At 39.9% G+C, this 27911-nt stretch overlaps 2 pseudogenes; both read left to right on the top strand.

Annotated features, from left to right (window-relative positions):
* Nucleotides 1-1076: 1076 nt before the first annotated feature.
* On the top strand, nt 1077-3271 carry LOC132045526 (ATP synthase subunit beta, chloroplastic-like; annotated as a pseudogene).
* A 10357-nt stretch (nt 3272-13628) lies between these two features.
* On the top strand, nt 13629-13747 carry LOC132045528 (5S ribosomal RNA; annotated as a pseudogene).
* The last annotated feature ends 14164 nt before the right edge of the window (nt 13748-27911 follow it).

Genomic DNA, 27911 nt, shown 5'->3' with positions numbered 1-27911 from the left:
TGTTAGTAGAAACCCACTGATTGTCCAGTTCATTAGGGAGCGTTTTTTGGAGTAGATGGAATCCCCCGAGAAGAGTTAGAATGGCAGTTCCCGGCCCTTGGGCGGTACCAAATAAATGACTACTTGAATCGGGGTTTTGAGCATAAAGATTCCATTGACCATGTAAAAGTGGGCCTAACCCTTGGGGATGCGGTAATACATCTAAGAAATCATTCCACCGAACGGACTCCCCTCTGGATGCAGGAATAGCAACATGGACTAAATGCCCTATCCAAGCGAAGGAACTTACGCCAAAGAGTCCGGACAAATGATGATTCAGACGAGATTCGGCATTTTTGAACCAGAAAATCTCTGAGTGCTCAAGCATCCAATCAATTGAAATTAGGGTCAACAAAAAAAGAATAGGACCTAATATTCCTACATGTTCCATTAGTAACATTCCCTTGAGATGTTACTTATGGATTTTGCTTGTGTTTAATCTTTCCCGATTAGAAATCATATAGGAATTTCTTCTAAAATGAGCGAATTTATTGGATTGGTTTATTAATAGTCTTCATTCTTTTTGACTCTGCGCCATTGATTCCACTATTATTAGTGAGGAATAATGGAACAAATCCTTTATATTTATAGAGATAGGGGACATAATTCATGTGGATATAGTAAGTCTTTTTCATTTAAAAATCTCAAGTGGATGAATCAGAATCTTGAGAAAGTCTTTCATTTGTCTATCATTATAGACAATCCCATCTGTATTATCTATTCTATGGAATTCGAACCTGAACTTTATTTTCTCTTTCTATAACGATTCATTATTTGTATCTAATTGGCTCCTCTTCTTATTTCTTTTTTATTTCAATTTCAGCATATCGATTTATGCCTAGCCTATTCTTTTCTTTGCGTTTTTCTTTCTTTTTTATCTAGTTCACTTATAAGATTTAATAGTATGTAAATGTATTCATTTCCTCTGCATTTTATTGAATTAACCGATTGACGTGCTAGCGGACATTTTTTTTTAATTCGATAATTTTTTAAAAAAACATTTCGTCATATTTATTTATTTTATTATTATGAGAATCAATCCTACTACTTCTGGTTCTGGGGTTTCCACGCTCGAAAAAAAAAACCCCGGGGCGTGTCGTCCAAATCATCGGTCCGGTACTAGATGTAGCCTTTCCCCCGGGCAAGATGCCGAATATTTATAACGCTCTGGTAGTTCAAGGTCGAGATAGTGTTGATCAACCAATTGATGTGGCTTGTGAGGTACAACAATTATTAGGAAATAATCGAGTTAGGGCTGTAGCTATGAGTGCTACAGACGGTCTAACGAGTGGAATGGAAGTGATTGATACAGGAGCTCCTATAAGTGTTCCGGTCGGGGGAGCGACTCTGGGATGAATTTTTAACGTGCTCGAAGAGCCTGTTGATAATTTAGGGCCTGTAGATACTAGTACAATGTCTCCTATTCATAGATCTTCGCCCGCCTTTATACAGTTGGATACAAAATTATCTATTTTTGAAACAGGAATTAATGTAGTAGATATTTTAGCCCCTTATCACCGTGGAGGAAAAATCGGACTATTCGGGAAGGCGGAGTGGGTAAAACGGTACTCATTATGGAATTGATTAACAATATTGCTAAAGCTCACGGGGCGTATCCGTATTTGGCGGAGTGGGTGAACGTACTCGGGAAGGAAATGATCTTTACATGGAAATGAAAGAATGCGGAGTGATTAATGAAGAAAATTTTGCAGAATCAAAGGTGGCCCTAGTTTACGGTCAGATGAATATACCGCCGGGAGCTCGTATGAGAGTTGGTTTGACTGCGCTAACTATGGCGGAATATTTCTGAGATGTTAATGAGCAAGACATACTTCTATTTATTGACAATATCTTCCGTTTTGTCCGAGCAGGATCCGAAGTATCGGCCTTATTGGGTAGAATGCCTTCCGCTGTGGGTTATCAACCGACCTTGAGTACCGAAATGGGTTCTTTACAAGAAAGAATTACTTCTACCAAAGAAGGGTCCATAACCTCTATTCAAGCAGTTTATGTACCCGCGGATGATTTGACTGACCCTGCCCCTGCTATGACATTTGCACATTTAGATGGTACCTGTTTATGTCTTTTGACCTATAAGTATTTACATTTATGTACCTCTGTGTTAATTGAGTCTACCCCATGCCTGTAAATGTTTTGACAACTCTGATGATTATTTTCACACATCAATAATGTCTTAAGTTTATAAATGGAAATCTGAATGAAATAAAACTGTCTACTTGACCTCTTTTCTTAACTCTTGAACACTGTGGTTTGTAGATACATGTCTCTTTGTCCATGAATTGCCATTTAAATCTATTCAAGTGATTCAGTATGCTTTTCCCCTTTGTTCTTTTTTCTTTTCTTCTCTAAACCATGTTTCTGTTTTGAGGACTTAGCTTGTAGACTTAAACATTCTGTATATTATACATTTAGTTTTAAGTGGGCAGTTACCTTGTCTTGCCTTTGTTTGTTGTTGTCCATTTGAAACTTTGAAGTATTAAATCCATTTATATGATTCTCTTGGCTGTTTTATTTCTTAATAGGTTGATTCTTTTTTTTTTTTTTTTAATATACCAAGTGATATACCTGGGTATACAGGGTATACTAACTTCTGGACACTCACTGAGTGTATAGAAGACAATATCCTTAGTGTATATGAGGTATATCATGTTGGCTAGTGTGGGCTAATTGTTTGGATTCTGGGCCAGGCCTCCTTCCTTCATAATTGTTGAGTTTAGTTTATTTTGCTAAGTGTGGACTGTACTTAGCCCAATTTGTTTGCCTCTGTTTCAAGCTCATTTGGGCTTGCATATTTTACCTATGTACTTTCTAATTATTATATGTTTAATTGCCTAAGTCAGTTACTAATCCTTATCATTTTTATTGTGATTATGTGGTTCCTCCCAGGCTACCTGGGTCGCATCCTTGCATGAAACCTATTGGGCCAAAGGCCCAATTGCCTTCCTTTATCGAGTCCGATGGAGGAGAAATGGAAGCTAATATGTTGAAGGCCCAGTCATGGGTGATAATGACACTGATGGGCTTGGGTAGGTCCATCAGCCGAAATTTACCTTACTTCTCTCCTACTTTGCATTATATATATCTTGCTTTTATATATTATGTATATGTTAACAACACTTGTTTTGTTACACCTCATAGTTTTGTAAATTAAGATTCGCAAGGTGTTAGCTGTTCAAATGTGGACACTGGAGTTATTGTCAAAGATATATGAGATTATATGCGCTTATCTTATGATTAAAAGGGCTAGAGCTCATATAATAGGTTATGGAAGGATTGGAGAACAAGTGAACTAAGAAGATTATGTTTTTGAAACTTTGGGAAAACGTTGGGTAAGATTTGGTACGATAAGTTTGGTCTAACCCGGAGAAAGAAAATTTTTTAGTATACGAAGAAAATCTTTTAGTATACGAAGAGTTTTGAGGTAGAGTAAAAGCCCAAATTGAAGTTCGGGAAGGCTAGTTTTCGACGCAATAAACCGCCTGTCAATCCGGCATCGGAATCAAACGTCATGAGCCTTTTAAGACAGGCTGCCAGAGCAGAGATTAACTCTATGCGAGCGCGCCTGGAGGTGGCGCGAACGCGCAGAGGAGCCAGGGGCTAACTCAGCGCGAACGCTCCCCAAGGTGGCGCGAACGCGCTGAGCAAATCCTAGGTCGGTGCAACCCGACTCTAGAATGATATAAAAGGGGGCTTACCCCCTTATTTCCTCCAGATCACCCCTGAAAAACTTCCCAAAAATTCTAGAAAATTCCCCCAACTTCCAATCATCAAATTTTAACGTGAATTAAGTATAATCTCCGGATTCGGGTGCAGACAGCTTACAGTTTCGATTATAATCTCAAGAGAATAAGCATTTAGTTAAGTAGTAGGAGATCAATCAGGTATGTTAAGGCTAAACCCTTTCTTTCTAAAGGCATGATCTTTTCTTATGAACCCATACATGTTTCCCATAACATCCTTAATCCCAAATAGCTAGAAGTTCATGATTCTCAAAGTTCTAATGATGCCAAAGATAGATGTTTCTATAATGATAATGGTGATGATAATGATCCCATTTCTAAAAATTCCAAAGCTTATGATTTTGACGCTATTACGAGATTATTGAGTTTATTTCATGATTTTCTTGATTTCATTCATTATTGTTGATCTCACCTTATGTTACTTGGTCCTTCAAGGTGAGATAAAGAGATGATGATTGTTCCAAAAGATAATCGGAAGTTACCGACCTTACGTCACTCTGATATATTTGTAACTTTTATTTGGGCTCTCATGAATGCTACTTATATTATATATGTATATTATACATGTATATATGGGATATGAGGAAAGGTGAGGTGTTATGTACGCATAACCACCTGATCAGTTAGTATACTACGATATCGTCCTGAATGCAGGATGCCCGGACGCGTGATATATGGGTATAGATCGGGCCACTCGTTCCGCGGCAATATATACATATATGTTGATGATATGATATATGGATCGGGCTGCACATTCCGCAGCAATACAATACATATATATGGATCGGGCTGCACGTTCCGCAGCATTATTATGTTATATATGCATGAAAAACGTTTTCTTTAAAAGGCTAAGCATGCATGGTATCCACCTTAAGAGGCGAACAGATATACAGGTTATTTCCTTATTCCACGTTATGCTCCATACTTCTTGTTATGTTGTTATTCATGCCTTACATACTCAGTACACTGTTCGTACTAACGTTCCTTCCTGTGGACGATGTGTTCATGCCCGCAGGTAGACAGGTAGAAGGATCTGATCCTTAGGAGCTTCATCAGCGGAGTCTCAAAAATGCTCCAGTTGTTCCGAAGCTGCAGTCTTTTGGTACTACTCTTTTGTATACAAATACTTGGGCACGACGGAGTCCTGCCCCGTCTTTATGGATTCCTGTACTCTATATAGGGGCTCGTAGGTAGATGTGTGCTGTTAGAAGTCCCATATCGTTGTCAGTTCATATTGTTTTATTATATTTTGGCAGCCGTGGTGGACTATGTTTATGGACATAGTTACTGATGATTATATAGAAATGTGTCGTTGTCTGGTGATACATGCTTTAAAGATTACAAAACCCATGCGGTCCACCTAGGAAATTTTATGAGATGTATGTTCTTAGGTGCTCGGTAGGTTAGCTTCGGGTGCCCGTCATGGCCCTCTGGTTGGGTCGTGACAAAAAGATTATGAGATGTATGTTCTTAGGTGCTCGGTAGGTTAGCTCCGGGTGCCCGTCATGGCCCTCTGATTAGGTCGTGACATGTATATTGGAACCCCTATGGATGATAGGACTTAGGACAACATTTATAGTTTTAGGAAAGTCGCCTAAACATTTTTTTGAAGTTCGAATAACTTAAATCTTTGCATGAAATGGAACTTAATCCAATTTTTAACTAAGTTTAAAACTGGACTAGCGCTTTAAATAAAGGCAAAACGATTTCAAAATTGATTAACTGGTAAAAGGATTTGGGCCTTCCGCCCCTTCGTGAAAATTAGTATCTTGAAATAATTAGATTGTTTTGGGCCTTAAGCCCACTGATGAAACCAGACTGCTCCCAGAATTTAAAAAAAAAAAAAATTTCAATGAATAGCCTAATGTTGTTTAAATGGTGGATTTGTTTTAGATGAAAAACACCCCAAATAATTTTGAGAAAAGTCTGGGTCTTTTGTTAATGTTAAGGTTTTGATCTTGTTTGAAATAAAAACGGACTGCTTTTGACTTGGACTAAAATGGATTTTTGAGATTATTTGCGCCAAAGGATTCAAAGACTTGTGGACTAAGAGTAAAAAGGGATATTTGGGCCTGGAAGCCCAACATTAAATTTGGATTACTTGAACTTCTGACTTTGATACATTTCTGAAAAAGGACTTTGGGCCTGGAAGCCCAACATTACACAGACTGAAATAAGAGGAATGTTTTTGGACCAAGATTGAGGTATGATGGACTTTGGACTTGGAATATGGTTTGACCTTATGAGCTTCAAAAATGATAAAATTTATACTTAATAAAACTTTCCTTTTTCTTATATATATAAATGTATATGTATATATAAATATAGGAGAATACTCCATATTTTCTTATATAAAATAAAAACCCATAAGAACTAAACTCATCTTATTAGGACTAGAATAGTAGCGACTCTACTCGGGAACAATCCCGGGTGTGTCCTAGTCCGGCAATAAAGTGATGAGTTGAACACTTACGTGGATTTTCAAACCAAAAACCCCTTTTCTAAGGGGACTTTTTGCCAAAAAAAATTCTCGGATTAATGATATGAATGAATGACAGCTTTGCAAGAAAGAAAACATTTTAGCAAATACTCACAATTTATCACACATTGAAGCTTGTAGGTTAGCCGTATTCTACGAATTTTTAATAATAGGGTGTGTAAAACCTTCTCTAGGGGATCACCAGAACCCTTACCTCGAACTTTGGTACAATAAAAGAGATCTCTCTTGGTTGAAAAATCTTTTACTCGGTTTTCCAAATTTCCCTTAATAAATTAGGTGGCGACTCTAAAAATACTAAAATCCATTTAGAGCACCGACAACCTCGAAGTAGCTTTTATGCGCCCGCGTAAAAGTGAACCGTAACAGATGGCGACTCTGCTAGGGATTTTCTAGGTTCTAATCATAAGGGTTTCAATATAATATGATTTTAACTGTATTTGTTTGTCTATGTATTTAATTTCCGCAATTATAACTGTCATTCATTTCATATCATAAACTCCGCCACTCTTGGGAAAAAGCATGGTTTCAAAGGGGACAAGCGGGATCGCGGTCTAGCCTTCACTAAAAATCAAAACACCCTTTCTTTAGAACACATTGAACGTTAAGTTGGTGTGCGGTCATCCAACGGCCGACAACGGTTCACCCCGAGTAGTCCGCTCGGGTCCTAGGTCAATTCGAAAAATCCACTCTTGCATATGCCTAGGTTAGAGCTAATCCAAATCTAAATATGAAGTAGACCGGGTGGTTTGGATATTTTAGACGTATCCAAACCTGATGGGAAGAATACCCCCTGTCAAGTACGGTCTATGACCTGAAAAACACCACATCTCATATTATGTGATCTTAGGATACATGTAATGTACCTATGAATGGAACCATTGCCTAGTGGTGTGGGGGGGGGGGGGTGAATTAACCCTGACTTCTGTTTTGTAGATGTCACTTAACTTGAATTTTGACATGGTTTTAACTACACCAAAATTACTAAGCATTTGGTGGGGCCAAATGTCACCGGATGAGAAAAAAGGAATTTCATGTCATTTAGGAAAGCTGACATCCATCATGACTATGACGGGTTGTAACGAATTGATAGAAGTAATTACCGGGTTTTGGGATAGAGATAGGATGGTTTTTCTATTTGGGGACGATGTCGAGATGACGCCTACCTTAGAGGAGTTCAGGGATGTATTGACTAGCGTAGGCCCGGGATTTAAAATAAGAAAGAAACCCGACCAAAATGCCTTAATCCCAAAAAAACCCACCTACTCCCAAATTTACAAAATTCTTTCCTTGAACTACACCAATTGGGCCCATGGTCCAACCATACCCTTTAGAAAGTTATACAAAAGATTTGGAAGCTCAAATAGATTTGTGGAACATCCCGGGGAGTTCAAGACTTATGTTGAATGGACGGCCACCAGACCTTTAGCTTTTGCCATTTGCTTTATGGGAATCATGGTTTTTCCCAAAGATTTTTCCTTAGCCATAGACACCTAAGTCATTTCGGTCACTCATGCCATCTTCTACGGCATAACCCAACAAGAGAAAACTAAATACTTTAACCTAATCCCAATCAACCTAGCCGATTTGTACCGAGCCTTGAGCCTTTGCCGAAACCATTACAAAGACTTCCAAGGTTATAACTTACTCCTATAATGGTGGATCCTTAAGCATATAATCGAAGTAATGGGTGAACAACACTTAAGTATGCCAGCCGAAAGGGATGGCCTTCTGGATTTTTGCCCAAACTTCGGGGAACAAAACAAACAAAGTTGGACATTCACCTTTTCCAGGTTGAAAGAAGAAAAATCGTTCAATGGATGTTCCACAACTTCGTGTCCGATAAAGTTGTGGTTAAGGGTAAAAAGTGCCCATTCTTACTGCTTATGGGAATTCGAGGGATTCATTCGCCCTTATGCGCTTCCTAGGGTCTTGAGACAATTTGTGAGTATCCAAGTCGTACCGCAGGTCAGACGCATGGGAGATTTTATCATTGACTATGACATCGATGGACCGCCAAGGGCTTTGGATTGCATGCGAGAATTGAAGGGTCGCATGATTTGGGGTCCCGATTGGCCGAAGATAAGTTTTGTTCGGGTTGTGTTGTGGAGTATAAAGATTGTTTGAGGGCCAAATTACAAGGTACACTTCCTCCCAGACCTATTCTCCATAGTTGTGTGCTAGATAAGGATTCGAAAGCTGAGATTCGAGCCCATTTGGTTCAGAGAAGAGCTGACGACAGAGATCCCAAGTATTTAGAGAAGATTGACCATGACAAAGCCGTCATAGAGAGTCTGAGACATGAGTTAGAGCTTACTAATGACTGTTTGGTTGAGCTTGATGAAAGGATAAAGAAGACTTTAGTGTCACACCCCACCCTTGATAGGGCGTGATTGGCACCCGGCACCTTACGGAAACCGAGCGAACCAACTTATAACTTACATCCTTCGTGTCTCAAATGGAAACAATAGGATCGAGAGGCTAAATACGAACATAATATCATGCATAAATATATGTACATTAGACCCATGATGCCAACATTACTATCGTCACATTATGACTAAGTCGTACACGAGAACCGTAAAAGCCTCTATGATCATGACTAAAGTATACAAGTCGGGACAGGGCCCTGACATACCTTGAAAAAAATCATACATATATATATATCTAGACTCGACAGTGCTCCAGGAAGAAATGGAGCTCACCAATCAGAACTGGCACCTGCAGGAAGTCTACTATGGAAGATCCTTGTCTCGTCTATCTACACCTGCGGGCATGAACGCAGCGTCCACAAGAAGGGACGTCAGTACGAACAATGTACTGAGTATGTAAGGCATGAATAGTAGTATGATATCAGAATGAAGATAACATAAGATAAGTAAGTAATTATACCTCGTACTCTTCTTAAGATCTCTGTTAGGTAAACTACTCGTCTACAGGAAAGAAATTTCATACATATCCATACACAACATACATACATATGCATTTACATACACTTACTATACATACATCTGTCATATCCGTACCCAGCCCTTTCGGGACTCGGTGTCATCCGTACCCGGCCCTTTTGGGACTCGGTGTTATCCGTACTCGGCCCTTGCGGGACTTGATGTTATCCGTACTCGACCCTTGTGGGACTCGATGTTATCCGTACTCGACCCTTGCGGGACTCGATGTTATCCGTACTTGGCCCTCGCGAGACTCGATGTTATCCCCAACTGATCAGTAGAATGCAATGCATACATACATACATACATACATATGCATAAAAGTACATAAATGAAACCAACGTCATCATTAGCATTACCATTATCATCATATCAATCCTTGAAGGATCATGAACTTAGGTAGCACTGGAAATAGAATCGTTATCATCACTATATCTCACCTCAAAAGAACGAGTAACATGAGGTGAGACCATGAACGATAAGTACGGTTAAGGGATTTATGGAATGGCTCAATATGTTACACCCCGTATCGTCGAAGAAGCACTTATTAAATTTGACACATAAGTACGTTGAGTTATGGTTAAGTAAAATCACTTTGGAATATAAGGAGCAAGCATTATTAAGTATACTTAATGAGTGAAGGATGCATATAAGGCATACTGGAAGGTTTTATAAGAAAATGAGTGGAAGAAATGGAGTAGTACGACTTTGGAGAAAGGATGGGTAATGTTTTGTATGAAAATTTTGGTCTAAATTGAGGCACAAATATCTCTTAGCATATAAAGTGAAACAAAAGCCTAAAATGAAGTTCGTCGAGTCTAGTTTCCAACGCAACAAACCGCTCATCGATAGGACATCGGAGTAGAGAATTATAGACGTTACAAGTTCGGTGACAGAAGCGAAACGCGTGCTACAATGCGCTACGACCGACTGCTACGGTGTCTTTGCTACGAAAATGCTACAGTGAACCCGACCCGAATTTGACCCCTATATAAAGGGTAATAACCCCCTTTTTTCATCAGATTTTCCTGTAAAATTCCGAAAGAGAGAAGAGAGAGAGAGAGAGAGGGAAACAAAAAGTGAGTAATTTTTAAGTCGCGGAGTAGTGGTTTATGTCCGGGTAACGCATGGTTGTGATTCTAGTATTGTTTTGCGGTGGATTTTAGCGTGGATATTGAGGATATTGTTGTCTTAACAAGAAAAAAGGCATGAATCTTTCTCTTTTGGTATTATTTAAGGCTTATTTATGAAGACAAAGTCGTTAAATAATTGTGTAGTAAGTTGGTTAGTTATGGAAGTTGAAAAATAGCGTGTGGACTGTTTTATGGTACATATTGGTGTTGGAAATGATGTTATTGATGTTGGTATTGTTGTTGTTGTTGTTGGTTGCTGAATTGAGATTTCGGGCTAGGCATATAAACAGGGGAAATCTTTAGATTTTCGGCAGGATATAAAATAGTTTGACTTGAAAGCTTAGCACAAATATACTACGATGAGTCTAACGATTGTGTGAATCTTCTTAAATGTATACTTGCGAGCTCGGATGAATAAGTGTAGATAATTGGAGGCTGAACAGGTATGTTAAGGCTCGTCCCTTTTTTTCAAAGGCATGATTCCTAAGTTATGATCCCATAAATATTTCATAACCTCCTTGTTTTCAAAAGCTAGAAATTCATGACTCTTAAAGCTTCTTATGAAGTTAAATGAACTATGTTCTATGATGACTGTGATGATGATGATGATTCTCTTCTAGCAACTCCGAAGCTATGATTTGAGAGCATTATGAGATTACTAAGCCATTCCATGAATCCCTAGATCTTACTTATGGTTGATGGTCTCACCTCATGTTATTCATTCCTTCGAGGTGAGATGTAGCAAAGATAATGATTCTATTTCGAATGTTATCTAAGTTCATGATCCTCAAGATTCCCGTGACATCGTCGATTTCATCCTACGATGGTTAATCCTTCAGGAATGATATGATGATAATGGTAAAGCCAATAATGGTGTTGATTTCATGTATTTATTATTTTTGTGTGTGTATATGTATGTATGCATTGCATCCCACGATCGGGGGGATAATACCGAGCCTACAAATAATATCGAGGCCTATATGTAAGATAACACCGAGTCCCGAACACCGTGTCCCGAAAGGGCCGGGTAAGATGACACCGAGTCCCGAAAGGGCCGAGTAAGATGACACCGGGTCTCGAAAGGTCCGGGTAAGATGACACCGATCCTACATGGTCGGGTAAGATAATACCATGCAAGACGCTATGTGTATATATATGTATTACCGTGCCTTAATGGCCGGGCAAGATGCTATATATATTACCGTGCCTTAATGGCCGGGCAAGATGCTATATATATTATCGCGCCTTAACGATAGGACAGATATTATATATGGATATATATGGAAAAGTCTTTTTTTTTAAAAGCTAAGCATGCACGACATTCGCCTTAAAAGGGCATTTAGAGGCACAGGTTGATCTCTTTTACATTACTTTATCTTCATACGTTCATTATATTATTTTCCATGTTCGGTATCTCTTACTATGCTACTATTCATGCCTTACATACTCAGTACATTGCTCGTACTGACGTCTTTCTTGTGGACGCTGCGTTCATGCCCGCAGGTGTGGATAGACAAGACGAGGATCTTTCATCGTAGGTCGCCTTCGGTACCGATTATGATTGGTGAGCTCCACTTCTTCCCTGGAGCGTTGCGAGTCTGGATGTATATATGTTTGTATGATTTTTGTTCAGGGCATGTCGGGGGCCCTGTCCCGACTTGTATACTTCAGTCATGTTCATAGAGGCTTTGCAGACAGTTCCTGTGTATAGCTTCGTTATGTTATGTCGGTCGTTATATTGGCATCGTGGGTCCATTGGACATATATTTATACATGATATTACGTTCATATCTAGCCTTAGCCTTATTTTGTCATTCGAGACATAGAGAATACAAGTTATAAGTTGGTTCGCTCGGTTTCCGTAAGGTGCCGGGTGCCAATCACGCCTTACCAAGGGTGGGGTGTGACAAATTGGTATCAGAGCAATTCTATCCTAGGGTTGTCTACAAGCCGTGTCTAGCAGAGTCCTATTTATGGGTGTGAAGCCGGCCACATTTATAAACAGGAGGCTGCAAGGCATTTAGGAATGATTGACCTTCTTTTCTCATCTTAGATCGTGCGGGAGAGCCAAGTCATAGGAAATGAAATTTCTTGTACTAACCCTTGATTTCAGCGGAAGAATGGTGTTGATAAAGGAAGAGGATGATGATATTAGGATTACAGAAGTAAGTCACTTTGTTGAAATTATGTCATCAAGATGTGCATCTTCTATGAGAATAAATTGGTCATAGTCAAGATAAGCTGATTGAACGAAAGCGGGGGAATTAGTTACGTGTATAATTTAATGATAAGTTCGGTTGTAAGATTACGGACGACGAAAAGTTGAAGGAAACGATACGAGAGGTAAGTAATGGTAAAAAGGATTATAAGTCAAATATGGTAAGAATGTTGCAAGTATTATTGAAATGTATAGCCAATGAATGGAAGGGAAAGTGACCAGGGAAATATACAAGGACGATTGATAAAAGTTCAAGTATATTCCGAGTTGTGACGCATGAGGTAAGTTTTGTCATCTTTGCATTTCTGTTCGATATTGAGAGCCCTGTGAGGCTAAGGTGTGTTACGCATGTATATATTTGACCCTGTGAGGCATTGCATGTATTTTCTGGGCTGCGTGCAGGGTTTGGATAGTAAGAAGTATAGGGGGAAAACTCTGTCAAAATTTTCCTAAAATTTAAGGACGAGGATTCAAGGATATTGCGTTGGTCGAAACGAGCTGGTGACAATGAATCCTCGTGAAATTTCAAGCCGCTAGTTATATCAATTGCGAGAGTATATGACATAGAACCATACAAACAATCGCCATGATGAGATGGCTAACAGAATGGTGCAAGCACGATGAGGAGGATACTTCACTCTACAGCCCTCCAGACCAAGAGGAGGACAGGCCGACTACAGGTATATGAGTCTTTTATTAGAACTTCTTATGTGCGTACAACTATTGTAGGATACCATTGATAGTTGACGAATGGAAGTTTTGAAGGGACCGATAACTAAAGTACTTATAGATAGCTACGGCTAAGAAGTTTTACCGCTACAAGGAATCTTAAAATTTAGGAATGGAAAGCAGTTGTATGTGTTGATTGATGGCTTGTCATCGGGAGTTCCAAAGGTTAAAATAGCATTTGCTTCGTCGGAAGAGTAAGGAATCCTTTTAATCGGAGAGAGAGATGCACTACGAGAATTTATCGAAATCCGTTAGAATTTCGGCTTTGTTCTAGGTTATGTGATAAAGGTCACGCATTAGGGTGGATGCGATCATACCAGCACTAACGCACCGGATCCCATTAGCACTCCAAGGTTAAGCGTGCTGGGGTGAGAGTAATACTAGGATGGGTGACCCCCCGGGAAGTGTACTAAAAGTCTTACAAATTCAGAGATAAGGGACAGATGAGAAGCTAGAGTAGCCTAAGGGAAATTGGAGTATGCGGAGTGGTTGGAAACCTCAAGAGGTCGCGAAGGACAAGGCGGACTAGATCGGTGGCGAGAAAGAAGGTGCATCACAACTCTAGAACTAGGATAAGTGTGAAAGGTATTCGGAAATACTTTGGAAGCAAGGCGTTAGTAAATATATGTATGTATGTGTATGAAATCCCATATGTGGCCGCGTCAACTGATATGTGTGCCCCAGCAACCGACGTTGCTATATATTAAAGGCATTAATCGAACAGGGTAATGAAGTTCAAGTGACAAAAGTGGTACAAATGTTACAAGGTAAGTTGATGTTATTTTCACTACAGGTTAGAGTTGGAAAGTCCTAATGCAATAACATCAGGGAAAGGAAGAAAGTGAGTATGCAAGAAGTAAGAAGATCAAAATGTCGCGAAAAAAAAATGTAAGGAACAAGGGTGAGTGAAGCTTCCAAGAGAGACAACGGGCAAAGCAAGGGACTATTTGGATAAAATTTGAAGGTAAGCATGCGAAAGGGATAAAGTGCGGTAGTATGGAATAAAAGATAAATGTGTAGGGTTGGAGAACGACTTCGACAAGTGGGACTAAAGGGTAGTGACCACAACTAGGAATGTGAAGTAAGAGAGAGAATGATCAGGCCTTGCAACGATACTAAGAGATTTCCAGCTCTCGAGAGGTATATAAAGGGATAAATGTGTAGTCATACTGACACGGTTGCCTCGGAAATGAAGAAGCTTTCCTAAAAGATGATTTAAGAATAGAACGGATTTGCACGTTTAAAGGAATATTTCACGAACTTCAGGGTCGATACTATGAAATAACAAGTGGAGAAGAGCGCTCGAGGAGGAAGGAACTTAAGGAAGGTTTGAGGATTAAAGTAGGAAAGGTACACTAATGGGCTGGTCAAAAGGAGAGGAGAGAAGAAGAAGGGAAGAAAAGAAAAATTGAGCAATCACCAAGGACAAGCGAGAGGATAATGAATTAACAAAGCTAACCGAGAGGTAGTACATCAATGACATAGGATGAGGATAAGGAATATCGAGATTTGATTATAGAAGGATGTATGGGAAATATTCATGAGTATGGACTAGCCTTGGTGGCAGGAAGGAGAAGAAAGAAGAGAGTTTATTTGCAAGGATTCCACGACAGGAACAAAAAGTGGCAGAACACTAGAAGAACTACAACGCATAGGTGGGATGCAAATAAGTAGTCAAGGAAGATTTCGGATAAGTGAGCTAAGTGAGAAAAAGGGATTCATAGTGGAAGTGGAAGAGTGTAGCATATTAACTTTCAATGGTACATTGTAAACGTAAAGTGAAACCGAAAACTCAGAGTAAGAAGAATTTCAGTGATAATAGTTGTGGAGGAAGACGAGGGACAAAAGGAGCAAAGTGTGACCAAACGTTCCGTAAAGTATTTTGATGGATTCCAATGTCCCCGTTAACCTATGGATTCGAAAATGTTCAGACACAAAAGGTAGAAGTAGAAGGGCCTTAAAGAAGGTAGCGAGAATGGATTGGTAATGCATGAGCGCTTTGGTTACATGCAAAGCCCTCGATTAGCAGAGAAGAAAATAAGTCAAGCTATACGGCGGGAGAACCCCGGTATTATAAGAGACCAAAAGAATTGACGGATCGTCAGGATAAGTTAATGACTACCAGTACTCGGAGTTACAAATGTATAAGAACACCCTTAAGAAGGGGGAAGAGCAGATCTAGTCCTGAAACGAGGTATGGCATTGTCAAAATTCCAAGAAAAGAAAGATTTTAGCTTAAAGAGGCCAAAATTCAGGACATAGTGGCATATCAAGAATGCATTAAGAGGGAGCAGAGACGAATTAAAGATAAGCATACCACAAAGCAGGTATGAAAGGGAATTAAAAAGGGATCAAGAGAATACTTCATGCAGACGTGAGATATGATATTTCTAGACCAGGGAAGTTTGTGCCGCTCCTAAATAGGCAGCGACGTATCCTAAAGAGTAATAAAGAGAGTAAGAAAGGTTTACGAAGCTAACTACAAAGAGAATGACGAAATGGATGATGAGTACAAAGGACACTTTGGGTTACAACGGAAGAAAAATCTTGATGTTAAAGGAAAAATATGACAATCTTAACAAAAGGAGTAACGATAAGCGGTGTGGCGATCTCTAAGTGGAGGAAGAACGGTGTGGGTGCAGATAGAAAGGCAGCAGCATCACTAGAAATTAGAAAGTATATCACGAGTCACTAACCATACCGAGTACAAGGGTATGTATTATAGAATTATATGAACCATCAACGTAAGGTTATGCCCCGCAGATGGGAATGGACACACCGAAATACCAGCAAGAAATGACAACTAACTAAATGATCACTGGAATAAGGAAGTCAAGGGTAAGTATACCATACTGATGTTAGAAAAAAAGTTGTGGTAAAGTGAGAATTGCCCTAACTTTATAATTATAAGTTATATTACAAGATTTGAGGCAAAGGAATTAAAGGGAGAGTTTTGATTGCCAACACACTTCGAAGATATTGTGAGCTATAGACCAGTTTGAACTATGATTATTGGTTCATCACAATCTATAATCCTGCTACGAGGAATAATAAAGATGGTGATGGAACATTAGGAATGTACGTAATTAAGAAATTGTATTGAGGATATGGGTATAACTTATCATGGAAAGGAATTAAGACGGATGGTTGAAGAAACGTAACCGTTAAGAGTAAGGATTTTTGGGTTTGAAATTTTGGAAAAAATACCCAATTGAAGGTTAAATCTTTTAAACGTAACAAAGGAAAGCAAAAAGGCACAAATTCTTGAACGGTCACAAACTCAACACAAAAGGCAAAAGCAACAAGAATAATTGAAAGAAAAATTAGCTCTAAACGTTAGTATAAGAAATGAGAACGGAATACTAGTTGACTTGTGACTATATATATGTGAGGTGTGTTATTGGCTATAGTTTAAGTGTGTTTTGAACACTCACAAATGAATTTGATAAATATATGAGCTAAGAAAGAAAAGAGCTAAGAAAGAACAGGACGAAACTGACCAAATTATAGTATAAGTATGCGGTAATTGAACAAAAAATTCAATCAGGCTATTGAGGATCGGCACACTACAACATTCGAGGATGAATGTTTTTAAGGGGGGAAGGATGTTACACCCCGTATCTTCGAAGAAGCACTTATCAAATTTGAAACATAAGTACGTTGAGTTATGGTTAAGTAAAATCACTTTGGAATATAAGGAGCAAGCATTATTAAGTATACTTAATGAGTGAAGGATGCATATAAGGCATAATGGAAGGTTTTATAAGGAAATGAGTGGAAGAAATGGAGTAGTACGACTTTGGAGAAAGGATGGGTAATGTTTTGTATGAAAATTTTGGTCTAAATTGAGGGACGAATATCTCTTAGCATATGAAGTGTTTTGAAGTGAAACAAAAGCCTAAAATGAAGTTCGTCGAGTCTAGTTTCCAACGCAACAAACCGCTCATCGATAGGACATCGGAGTAGAGAATTATGGACGTTACAAGTTCAGCTGACGAGCAGAAAACGCTGCTTTGCTACAATAACCGTGCTACGATCTTGCTACAGTAAAATGCTACAGTGAACCCGACCCGAATTTGACCCCTATATAAAGGGTAATAACCCCCTTTTTTCATCAGATTTTCCTGGAAAATTCCAGAAATTGAAGAGAGAGAGAGAGAGAGAGAGAGGGAAACAAAAAGTGAGTAATTTTTAAGTCGCGGAGTAGTGGTTTATGTCCGGGTAACGCGTGGTTGTGATTCTAGTATTGTTTTGGTGGATTTTAGCGTGGATATTGAGGATATTGCTGTCTTAACAAGAAAAAGGTATGAATCTTTCTCTTTTGGTATTATTTAAGGCTTATTTACGGAGACAAAGTCGTTAAATAATTGTGTAGTAAGTTGGTTAGTTATGGAAGTTGGAAAACAGCGTGTGGGCTGTTTTATGGTACATATTGGTGTTGGAAATGATGTTATTGATGTTGGTATTGTTGTTGTTGTTGTTGGTTGTTGGATTGTGATTTCGGGCTAGGCATATAAACAGGGGAAATCTTTGCCGATTTTCGGCAGGATATAAAATAGTTTGACTTGAAAGCTTAGCACAAATATACTACGATGAGTCTAACGATTGTGTGAATCCTCTTAAATGTAGACTTGCGAGCTCGGACGAATAAGTGTAGATAATTGGAGGCTGAACAGGTATGTTAAGGCTCGTCCCTTTCTTTCAAAGGCATGATTCCTAAGTTATGATCCCATAAATGTTTTCATAACCTCCTTGTTTTCAAAAGCTAGAAGTTCATGACTCTTAAAGCTTCTTATGATGTTAAATGAACTATGTTCTATGATGACTGTGACGATGATGATGATTCTCTTCTAGCAACTCCGAAGCTATGATTTGAGAGCATTATGAGATTGCTGAGCCATTCCATGAATCCCTAGATCTTACTTATTGTTGATGGTCTCACCTCATGTTATTCGTTCCTTCGAGGTGAGATGTAGCGAAGATAATGATTCTATTTCCAATGTTATCTAAGTTCATGATTCTCAAGATTCCCGTGACATCGTCGATTTCATCCTACGATGGTTAATCCTTCAGGAATGATATGATGATAATGGTAAAGCCAATGATGGTGTTGATTTCATGTATGTATTTTTTTTATGTGTGTGTATGTATGTATGCATTGCATCCCACTAATCAGCTGGGGATAATACCGAGCCTACATGGCCGGGTAAGATAACACCGAGTCCCGAAAGGCCGGGTAAGATGACACCGAGTCCCGAAAGGGCCGGATAAGATGACATCGAGTCCCGAAAGGGCCGAGTAAGATGACATTGAGTCCCGAAAGGGCCGGGTAAGATGACACCGAGTCCCGAAAGGGCCGGGTAAGATGACACCGAGCCTACATGGCCGGGTAAGATAATACCATGCAAGACGCTATGTGTATATATATGTATTACCGTGCCTTAATGGCCGGGCAAGATGCTATATATATTACCGTGCCTTAATGGCCGGGCAAGATGCTATATATATTATCGCGCCTTAACGGCCGGACAGGATATTATATATGGATATATATGGAAAAGTCTTTTTTTTTAAAAGCTAAGCATGCACGACATTCGCCTTAAAAGGGCATTTAGAGGCACAGGTTGATCTCTTTTACATTACTTTATCTTCATACGTTCATTATATTATTTTTCATGTTCGGTATCTCTTACTATGCTACTATTCATGCCTTACATACTCAGTACATTGCTCGTACTGACGTCCCTTCTTGTGGACGCTGCGTTCATGCCCGCAGGTGTGGATAGACAAGACGAGGATCTTTCATCGTAGGCTGCCTTCGAGTACCGGTTATGATTGGTGAGCTCCACTTCTTCCGGAGCGTTGCCGAGTCTAGATGTATATATGTTTGTATGATTTTTTTTTCGGGGCATGTCGGGGCCCCGTCCCGACTTGTATACTTCGGTCATGTTCATAGAGGCTTTGCGGACATTTCTCGTGTATAGCTTCGTTATGTTAAATTCGGTCGTTATATTGGCATCGTGGGTCCATTGGACATATATTTATACATGATATTACATTCATATCTAGCCTCAGCCTTATTTTATCATTCGAGACATAGAGAATACAAGCTATAAGTTGGTTCGCTCGATTTTCGTAAGGTGCCGGTTGCCAATCACGCCTTACCATGGGTGGGGTGCAACACAATAATCTCATAATGCCCTCAAATCATAGCTTCGGAGTTTCAAAAGAAGAGAATCATTATCATCGTCACAATCATCATAGAACATTTTCCATTTAACATTATAAGAGGCTTTAAGAGTCATGAACTTCGAGCTTTTGAAAACAAGTCAGTTATGGAAACATTTTTGGAATCATAACATAGGAATCATGCCTTTGAAGGAAAGAGACGAGCCTTAACATACCTGAGAATTCACGTCTCGGCTTTCCCACCTATATCCGGTCCAGAATCTATATATAAGACCATTCATAATATGGTTAGGCCCATTGTTATATACTTATCCTAAGCCTTCAAATTTAATCTCCTTAAAATCTGTCGAAATTCGGGCAAAGATCTCTCCTGTTTATATGCCTAGCCCGAAATTATAATTCAGCAACCAACAATAACAACAATGACAACAACAACAATAACATCATTATCAACACCAAAATATTCCATAAAACACCCCACACGGTGTTTTTCCAATTTCCGTAACTAACCAACTCGCTACACAATTGTTTAACGACTTTTCCTTCGTAAATAAATCGAAATTAATATTAATAAGGAGAGATTCATACCTTACTCCCAATATTATTGCTATATATTCACTTTCATTCTTGAACTTGAGCCAAAGCACGCCGCTATACGATTTTATAATCGCAACTATACGTTGTCTGGACCGAAATTCGGGAATTATACCTGATTTGGGCTCAAATTTTGGTCTTGGGAATTGGGGGGAATTCTACAGAATTTTGGAGAAGGTTTTAGGATGTTGGATGAGGAAATAAGGGGATAAGCCCCTTTTTATAAGGTTAAGTCTGCCGGCATCGACATAATAATTGCCCGGTGCGTTCGCATGGTCTTGGCGCGTTCGCGCAGGCTTATTTTGCTGCCTGCGTGTTCATTCAGTAAAAAGGTCATCACTCTTGATGCCGACATCGTGTGAGGTCCCACGACCTATGGTTGGAAAGATAATTCAATTATCTACAACTTTCGTTCTTGGTGGTTTTCCAAATTCCAAAGTTATAATATCGTTTTAGCCCCTCCAAGTCGGATTATCCGAAAATGTTTCCTTAAATCGTCCTTTTGGAGGGCTTATGCCCATATTTGGCTGTCCTTCTTATGACTTGCTAAAATTTCTCTGTACCACTCATATATCTCTTCATATGTCCTTTGTAAAACTCCAGCGTGTGGGCCCCACTTAGCTTACAGCAACGAGGGCTTTCCATCAAGTGACATATGAACCAATTCACCCCATATGGCCTCTAAATGTCATAAGTATACCATTATTACACTCTTATAATATAACCTTTCTCCTTAATCCTCGCATAACTTTGCTCTTCCTCAGGCCCATACTAAGCTATCTACGACCTTGGTAGCGCGAAATTTTTCGGGGTGTAACATCCTTCCCCCCTTAGGAACATTCGTCCTCGAATGTTGCAGTATTGCCAACCCACGACATCATCTTTGATTCCTTAGAACAGTTATTCTCCCTTTAGGGTCCGATTACTAGTTGCTTAAACTAGAACTTGGGTCAGTCTCTTCTCATTCTTCCTTAACCCTTTTATTGCCTTCAGTCAACTTCTTTCACTTCTTTGCCCTCATGTACATGATCGGAATTTAACTAGTATCTCGCTCTCGCTCTGTCCTCATTATTGTAGCCTTGACTTGCCGTGCCGTAACTATTCGTCATCCTATAAGTATTCTCTTTTTCTCGCTTCTTGTTTCCTTGTTAGTGGGCAATTACCTTTCTCATATATGGCGTCCTCTCTGTCATCCTTGTGAATTTGACTTGGAAACCTTTCTTGCTCCCTTTACTACCCTTTTAGGACGTGTCGCTGCATATTTAGGTACGGCGCAATTTTGCCCGATACGGGGGCTTCAAACCATAGTCTAGAAATATCATAGCTCATGTCGGCGTGAAGCATTCTCTTAAGGTGTCTTCCATACTTTCTTCCTATGTCTGCCTCATGGTACACTTATTGTCAATTTGTTTCTGCTTCTTTCTGATACCTTCTTGATATGCCAATACGCCTTGAACTCTGGCCCTGAGCTAATAAATTTCTTCTTCTGATGTTTAAGAACGTCATAGTTTTTTTTTCAAGTCTAATATTGTTACACCCCGAAAAAATTTCGTGTTACCGAGACTGCAGACGACTTAGTATGGGCTCAGGGGAGAGTAAAGATATACAAGGATTAGGGATGAATATTCTATTATATATGTATAAGAATAACATATAGATGACAGTGGAGGCCATATGGTGTAAGTTGGTTAATACGTTACTTGACAAATAGCCCTCGTAACCGTAAGTTGAGGTGGGGCCCATATGTCGGGATTTTATAAAGGGCATATGATAAGTTATATGAATAGTACATAGGAAGTTTAGCAAGTCTTAAGAGGGACACTTAAGCCAAATATGAGCATAAGCACTCCAAAAGGATGATTTAAGGATACGTTTTCGGGTGATCTAGCTTTACAAGGCCAACACACCATTATACGTTGAGAATTTGGGAAAACACAAAAAATGAAAGTTGTAGATAATTGAAATACCTTTCGAACCATAGGTTGTGGGCCTTCATGCGACATAGGGATAAAAAGTTATGGACGTTTTAAGGAGGAAAGGTCAAACTGGCAGTGGGCTCGGCCCAACCCGACTCCAAGTCGGGTCAGGCCCACTTCCTTGGCTATTTAAGGAAAATTTTCACCCATTATCTTCCTCATTTCATGCAAAAAGATCTAGAATATTTTAGAGAGAGAGTGAGGAGGGTTAGAGAGATAAAGCAAGGATTCGATCAAGTTCGAGGCCCCGAATCCCGAGGCTCGTGAAAGATAAAGTGTAATACGAGTTGTCGTCGTTTCAAGCTAAATATTGAGCTTGGGGGATGATATTTTCGTGGTTGAGATGCTGCTAAGGTATGTATTATTTTCTCATCTTTGTTATTGAGATGATTACGTGGAGATTTAACGGATTAAAGTGTTAGAAATATAGTTATAATTATCGTATACCGAATATTAAGGCGTTGTGGTTTAGGGGCTGTTTTAGATAGAATTGTATGATGAGTTTAGTCATATTATTGTTGTAAATTGTTAGATTTGTTGTTGTTGTTGGTTATTAGCTTAATTTGGAATTGTTGGGTTGGTAGTATTATAGAAGAGATGCTATCCAAATCCCATTAGGCGACAGAATAAATGATTAGTTAGAATAATCTTGTTGGCCTAGTCTTAATCCCTATATTGTTAATGGTATTTTAGTTGACTAAGCTCGGGAAGGGACTCGAGGATTAGCTTGAGGCGTAAATAAGGTATGTAAGGCTAACCCTTTTTTTATACTTTGGCATGATCCCTTTTATATGACTCGTAAAGAACGTAAAACATAAGTACTCTATTCTTAGTTGGATTTGGAGTTGATATCCAATGTCTTGTTTCGTTCATGCTATACTCTTGTTGATAATTCGAAGGAAGCACGCGATACATTATACTTACATGTTCACTACAAAGCAAATGGTAAACGAAGGAAACTCTAAAACTTGTTCTCAAAAATCTCTCCAAAGGGAGTTGTAATAAAAACCACTGCGAAAGGGTGCAACGTTTTGTAACTTCATTACATATTCATACGTATATCATATGTATTGTTATTGTCCCACCGATCAGCCGGATTATGATATTCTTAAGCCGAAAGAGGTCGCCGAAGGGGCCATCCTAGCTGCGTAAGCGACGTGAAGGGGCCATCATGACTACACGGAAGCGGCCATCCGAAGGGACTATTGTGTTATTAGCCGGAAGCGCTACGAGTAGAGATATTCTATATTTATATTGTGTATGCTAGAATTTGTGTGGGACCATATGACATGGTTCAAAGTCTTTGTTCCGGTTACTCCCGTGCTGCTTTCTAAACTTGCTTACTGTTACGCTTTTCCTTGATTCGGTATTGCCTTACATATTCAGTACATATTCCGTACTGACCCCCTTTCTTCGGGGGCTGCATTTCATGCCCGCAGGTTCAGGGATGCGGTTAGACGATCCAACCACGTAGGAGGAGTCAGCATTGAGAGTCAGACAGCTCCACTTGCTTCGAAGACTGTTCCTGTTTTTGTATAATTTTGTTTGTATACATTATGGGTACGACGGGGCCACACATCCCGTCACTTATGCACGGTCATACTCATCTAGTAGTCTGCGGATAGCGTGGGTGTCATAGTACTTTATTTGGCCTTGGCCATTTTTTTGTTGTAGAGATATCGGCGACCTCGTTGGCTTGCCTTGTGATATGTTACATATATATAAGTATGTTTTGAGATGTTTTGAGTTACGGATGGACTTTGGTATTCTATTTACGGCTTTCAAACTTAGTTAAATAGACCCTATTGAATGCCATGTTTGAGTACAGGTAACATAAGTTGGGTTATCGGGCAGGTTAAGCTCGGTCACTCGTCATGGCCCTAGGTTGGGTCGTGACAAAAGTGGTATCAAAGCACTTCAGTCCTCGGCATGTCCGCAGATGGTGCCTAGTAGAGTCTTGTTTATCGGTGTGTTGTGCACCACATCTATAAACAGGAGGCTACGAGACATTAATAGGGTGTCATTCCTTCTTTCATGTTAGAGATCGTGCGAATAGAGGCGTGTCATAAGTGAAGTCCTTAATCTAATAATCTTGTATGATTTCGGCGATGACCCGGGAAGAGTAAAAGCGACGTGCAGCCCCCGAAGGGCAAATCGGTTGAGGGTGAGGCGGTTAGCCAAGCCCCCGGTCCACGAGAGCTCGACTCATCGGGATACACATTCGACCCCGAGTTCTCCTACGCCCCCACCTCCGAGGAGCTCGAGGGGCACCCGATCCACCCGGGTTCCGGCGCGGTAAGACTGTACCTCCGGGTCCCTCGGCCGATGCTGTGTCGGTGTTATATCCCGTGTCTTCGCACATTTGGAAAAAAAACTAGGAATAATCTTGACTTGTATGAAATAAAGTCATAATTGATTTCCTTGCAAAGACATGAGTTGTTATGAAAGAATATTAGTGTGGAAGAGTCGGGAAAGTCTAAGGGCAATTTTGGAATTTTTGAAATTTGTCTCGGAAATTACAAAATAAGATCCGCAACCAATTGGGCTAAAAAAAATTATGGAATTGAGGCCCAAATTAAAGGGCATGGCCGGCCAAGCTTTGGCCCATGGCCCACATGAATTAGTCATGTGCTTGGTCATGTGACAAGTTAATAAAGAGAGTATTATATATATATGTCATCACCCTTTAGAAGTTTCATGAACTAAGAAGAAGAGAAAAACAAAAGGAACAAGAGCAAGACCAAGAACCCCATTTCGGGTTTGCCATAGAAAAATTAGCCACCAAAAATCTTGTTCTAAAAATTTATATTTTGTGATTTTCCTACCAACTTGAGTAGCCTCATCAACTTGGTGTAGTTGGTTTGGGGAAAGGAGGCCTTGATTCATCAAAGTGATCACAAGTTCAAGTGAAGAAGACTAGAGAATAAGGTAAGAATTCATCCCTTATCCTTGCGTTATGAAGCCTTGTTTGTGTTGTGGCATATGAAAATGAGTTGAAAGCATAGAAATATGGAAATTTGGAAGGTAGCAAAGTTAGTGTGTATGGAAGTATATGGCCGAATATATGTAGTAAGATCATATTGAATTTATGTTGTATTATAGTTGTGATTGTTGTGGAATTTGTATTGGAAATGAAAGTAGAACGAAAATGGAAGGAAGTTGGAAATATGCATGTTGGCCGTGGGGTGTATAGGGTGATGAATCATGTTGAATTTATTTTGTTTAATATGTTAGTTGTGTCGTTGCGATCGTTACGATGTAATTGGAGACTTAACGCTTTAAGTTTGAATTAGAATTGCATACTGTTGCTATAGGAAAGTGTGCGTTTCCAACATAGTATGATGGAATTATGAAATTACATTGTTTAAGTGCTAGTTATGATGGTTGTTGATGAATTTGAGGAAGGAAAATGCGTTATGAATATGTTAATTGAAAAATGGAAGTTTTGGACGAGTTATGGCTTCGGTGGAAATTTATATATTTTGTGAATAATATGTAAAATTATATGAAATGTCTCTAAATGATGTTGGGATGATGTTGGAGAGTAAATGAGTATGAAAATATGGATATTGAATTATAAACGCAAAGTAGTCGGGAAGTTGTTGCCTTATGTTGAAAGAAGACTATTAGCGTTGGTTTGTGATTCTTGTTGTGGATTAATGTTATTGGTTTGGTTGTTTGTTGGTATTTGAGCCGAGTTAAATTCTCGGGCGTCATATTTATAAAGGAGGTCTTTGCCCGAAATTTTGTCGACAAGAATTAGCTCCAAATGAATGCCTAAAGCTTTATGGCTAACTTATGGTAAACTTGACTATTTATAGGTTTTGGACGAAAAGAGAGTTGAGTTTTGGAGAGCGTAAAAGGCGTAAAAGGTATGTAAAGCTTTCCTATTTCTCTCTTGGCATGATCTAAGTGTACTAGGATCGGATTTGCGCCTTGGAAAGTATTCTCAACTTCGGAATCCGCGTTTGAAAATGCCCCTTTTCGTTCAATAGAATTGAATCCTTTAAGTACGTTTTGATTGAGAGATTTATGCAAATGTTCATAGATTGCACGGAAAGTAATGGAACGTCCCTCGGATCCATATGGATGATTCCATAGACCTACTATACATGATTCCGGCCATCGCCTCGGTTGCCCCGAGTGGACCCACTAATTCCGATTTTACCCTTTCATGTTTATGATTGGTCTTCGAGCGGTTTTTAAGGAAACGTTTTAACTACTATTTTAACTACTAAATGAACAATTATTTTAAATATTTCCTTAAGTCTTATAAACTATTTTGGAATATGAAAATGATCGTAGAAAGGTTATTTCTCCGTAATTCATTATGATATCCGAAACTCGCTTAATATGATTCCGCCCGATTTTATTACTTTGATTTGTTATTCGCTATGCCTCATTGAGTCTCTGGAAATCTGTACGGTATTTTTATTGCATTTAGTTTCTCACTACTCCATTCGTGGATGCCTCAATGTTTCCCACACTGAGCCCGGGCCAGGATATGTTCTCAAGCGTACTTCTCTGCATTGTTCGCCGCGCTCCGGTGTGAGGGGCAGGTATTATACGTACATGGGTTACGGTGTATGATGTGCCATGTACGCCTATCTTTGATATTTGATGATTATGCTTCATATGGCCATACGATCCGATATGCTCTTGTTATGATTGTGGCGCCGGTGTCGGGCGACCACGCTCGATCTTAGAGTCCCTAACAGGGCCGGCTTTGGCATATGTTTTCTGCATACATGATTTATGGTTTCTGATGTGCATTTTGATTATTTATGTATTTCGTTCATTCTCCGTACACTCTGTTCCGATATTGACTTTTACTTATTACAGTCTCCACTTTACATACTCAGTATATTTTTAAAATCATCGACCCCCTTTCTTCGGGGGGTCGTGTTTCATGCCCACGGTACGGAACGCGCGCTTTGCGGATCCGCCCGCTTGGTCGTCTATCGGCTACTACGGCGCTCCTTTGTTCGGAGCTTACATTTTGTACGATCTTTTTCGATATGTATGTACATACGGATTTCGAGGGTACGACGGGGCCCCGTCCCGTCATATGTTTATGTTTTCGGTACATGAGGTACGTAGACATGTATAGTGGGTTCTGTATATGTTCTGTGCGTTTGTGTGCGTTGGGGATTGTATATAGATACTTTGTGGCGGCCTGATCGGCCTTCGTGCGTCATACTCACTTTTGTGCGTCATCTGATGATATCTTTAATTATTATACCTGTTTATTTTGCTATTAAGCTTATGTGGGATGAGGGTACGCATGAGTGTCCAATTCGGGCACAAGTCACGGCCTACGGGGTTGGGTCGTGACAAAAGTGGTATCAGAGCGGTTAGGTCCTCGGAATGTCTACGGGCCGGTGTCTAGTAGAGTCACTTGTTTATGGTGTGAAGCGCGCCACGTTTATAAACGGGAGGCTACGAAAGCGTCTCGGAATTGTGGACCTTCTTTACTGTCTTAGATCGTGCGGTAGAAGCGTATTAGTAGGATGATTCCCTCCTGCTGAATCGAATTGTTGTCTTTTCAGCTATGCACTCCGAGAAAGGCTACGGCGGCCCCCAAAGGGCAAGTCCACGACCGGGCGAGACTGGCCGGAGCCCGCGGAAGTCACTCGGGCCGTGCCCGGCCTGGTGGAGAGGCGCTGCCCTCGACGGCCGGCTCGACGACGCCACGTAGTAGAGGGGATTGGGCAGGGCCGGTTGCGGATCAAAGGCGGCTCCACCGCCGGTTTTAGAGCCCGGCACCTCGGCCTCTGGCCCCGCGACCCGGGGGCGGAGGACAGAGCTATGAGAGAGGCGGTGCAGT

Source organism: Lycium ferocissimum, unplaced genomic scaffold (genome assembly GCF_029784015.1).
Source record: "Lycium ferocissimum isolate CSIRO_LF1 unplaced genomic scaffold, AGI_CSIRO_Lferr_CH_V1 ctg6894, whole genome shotgun sequence".
Taxonomy (NCBI): Eukaryota; Viridiplantae; Streptophyta; class Magnoliopsida; order Solanales; family Solanaceae; genus Lycium; species Lycium ferocissimum.
Note: the sequence above shows the minus strand (reverse complement) of the source record. Positions and strands in the feature narration are given on the sequence as shown.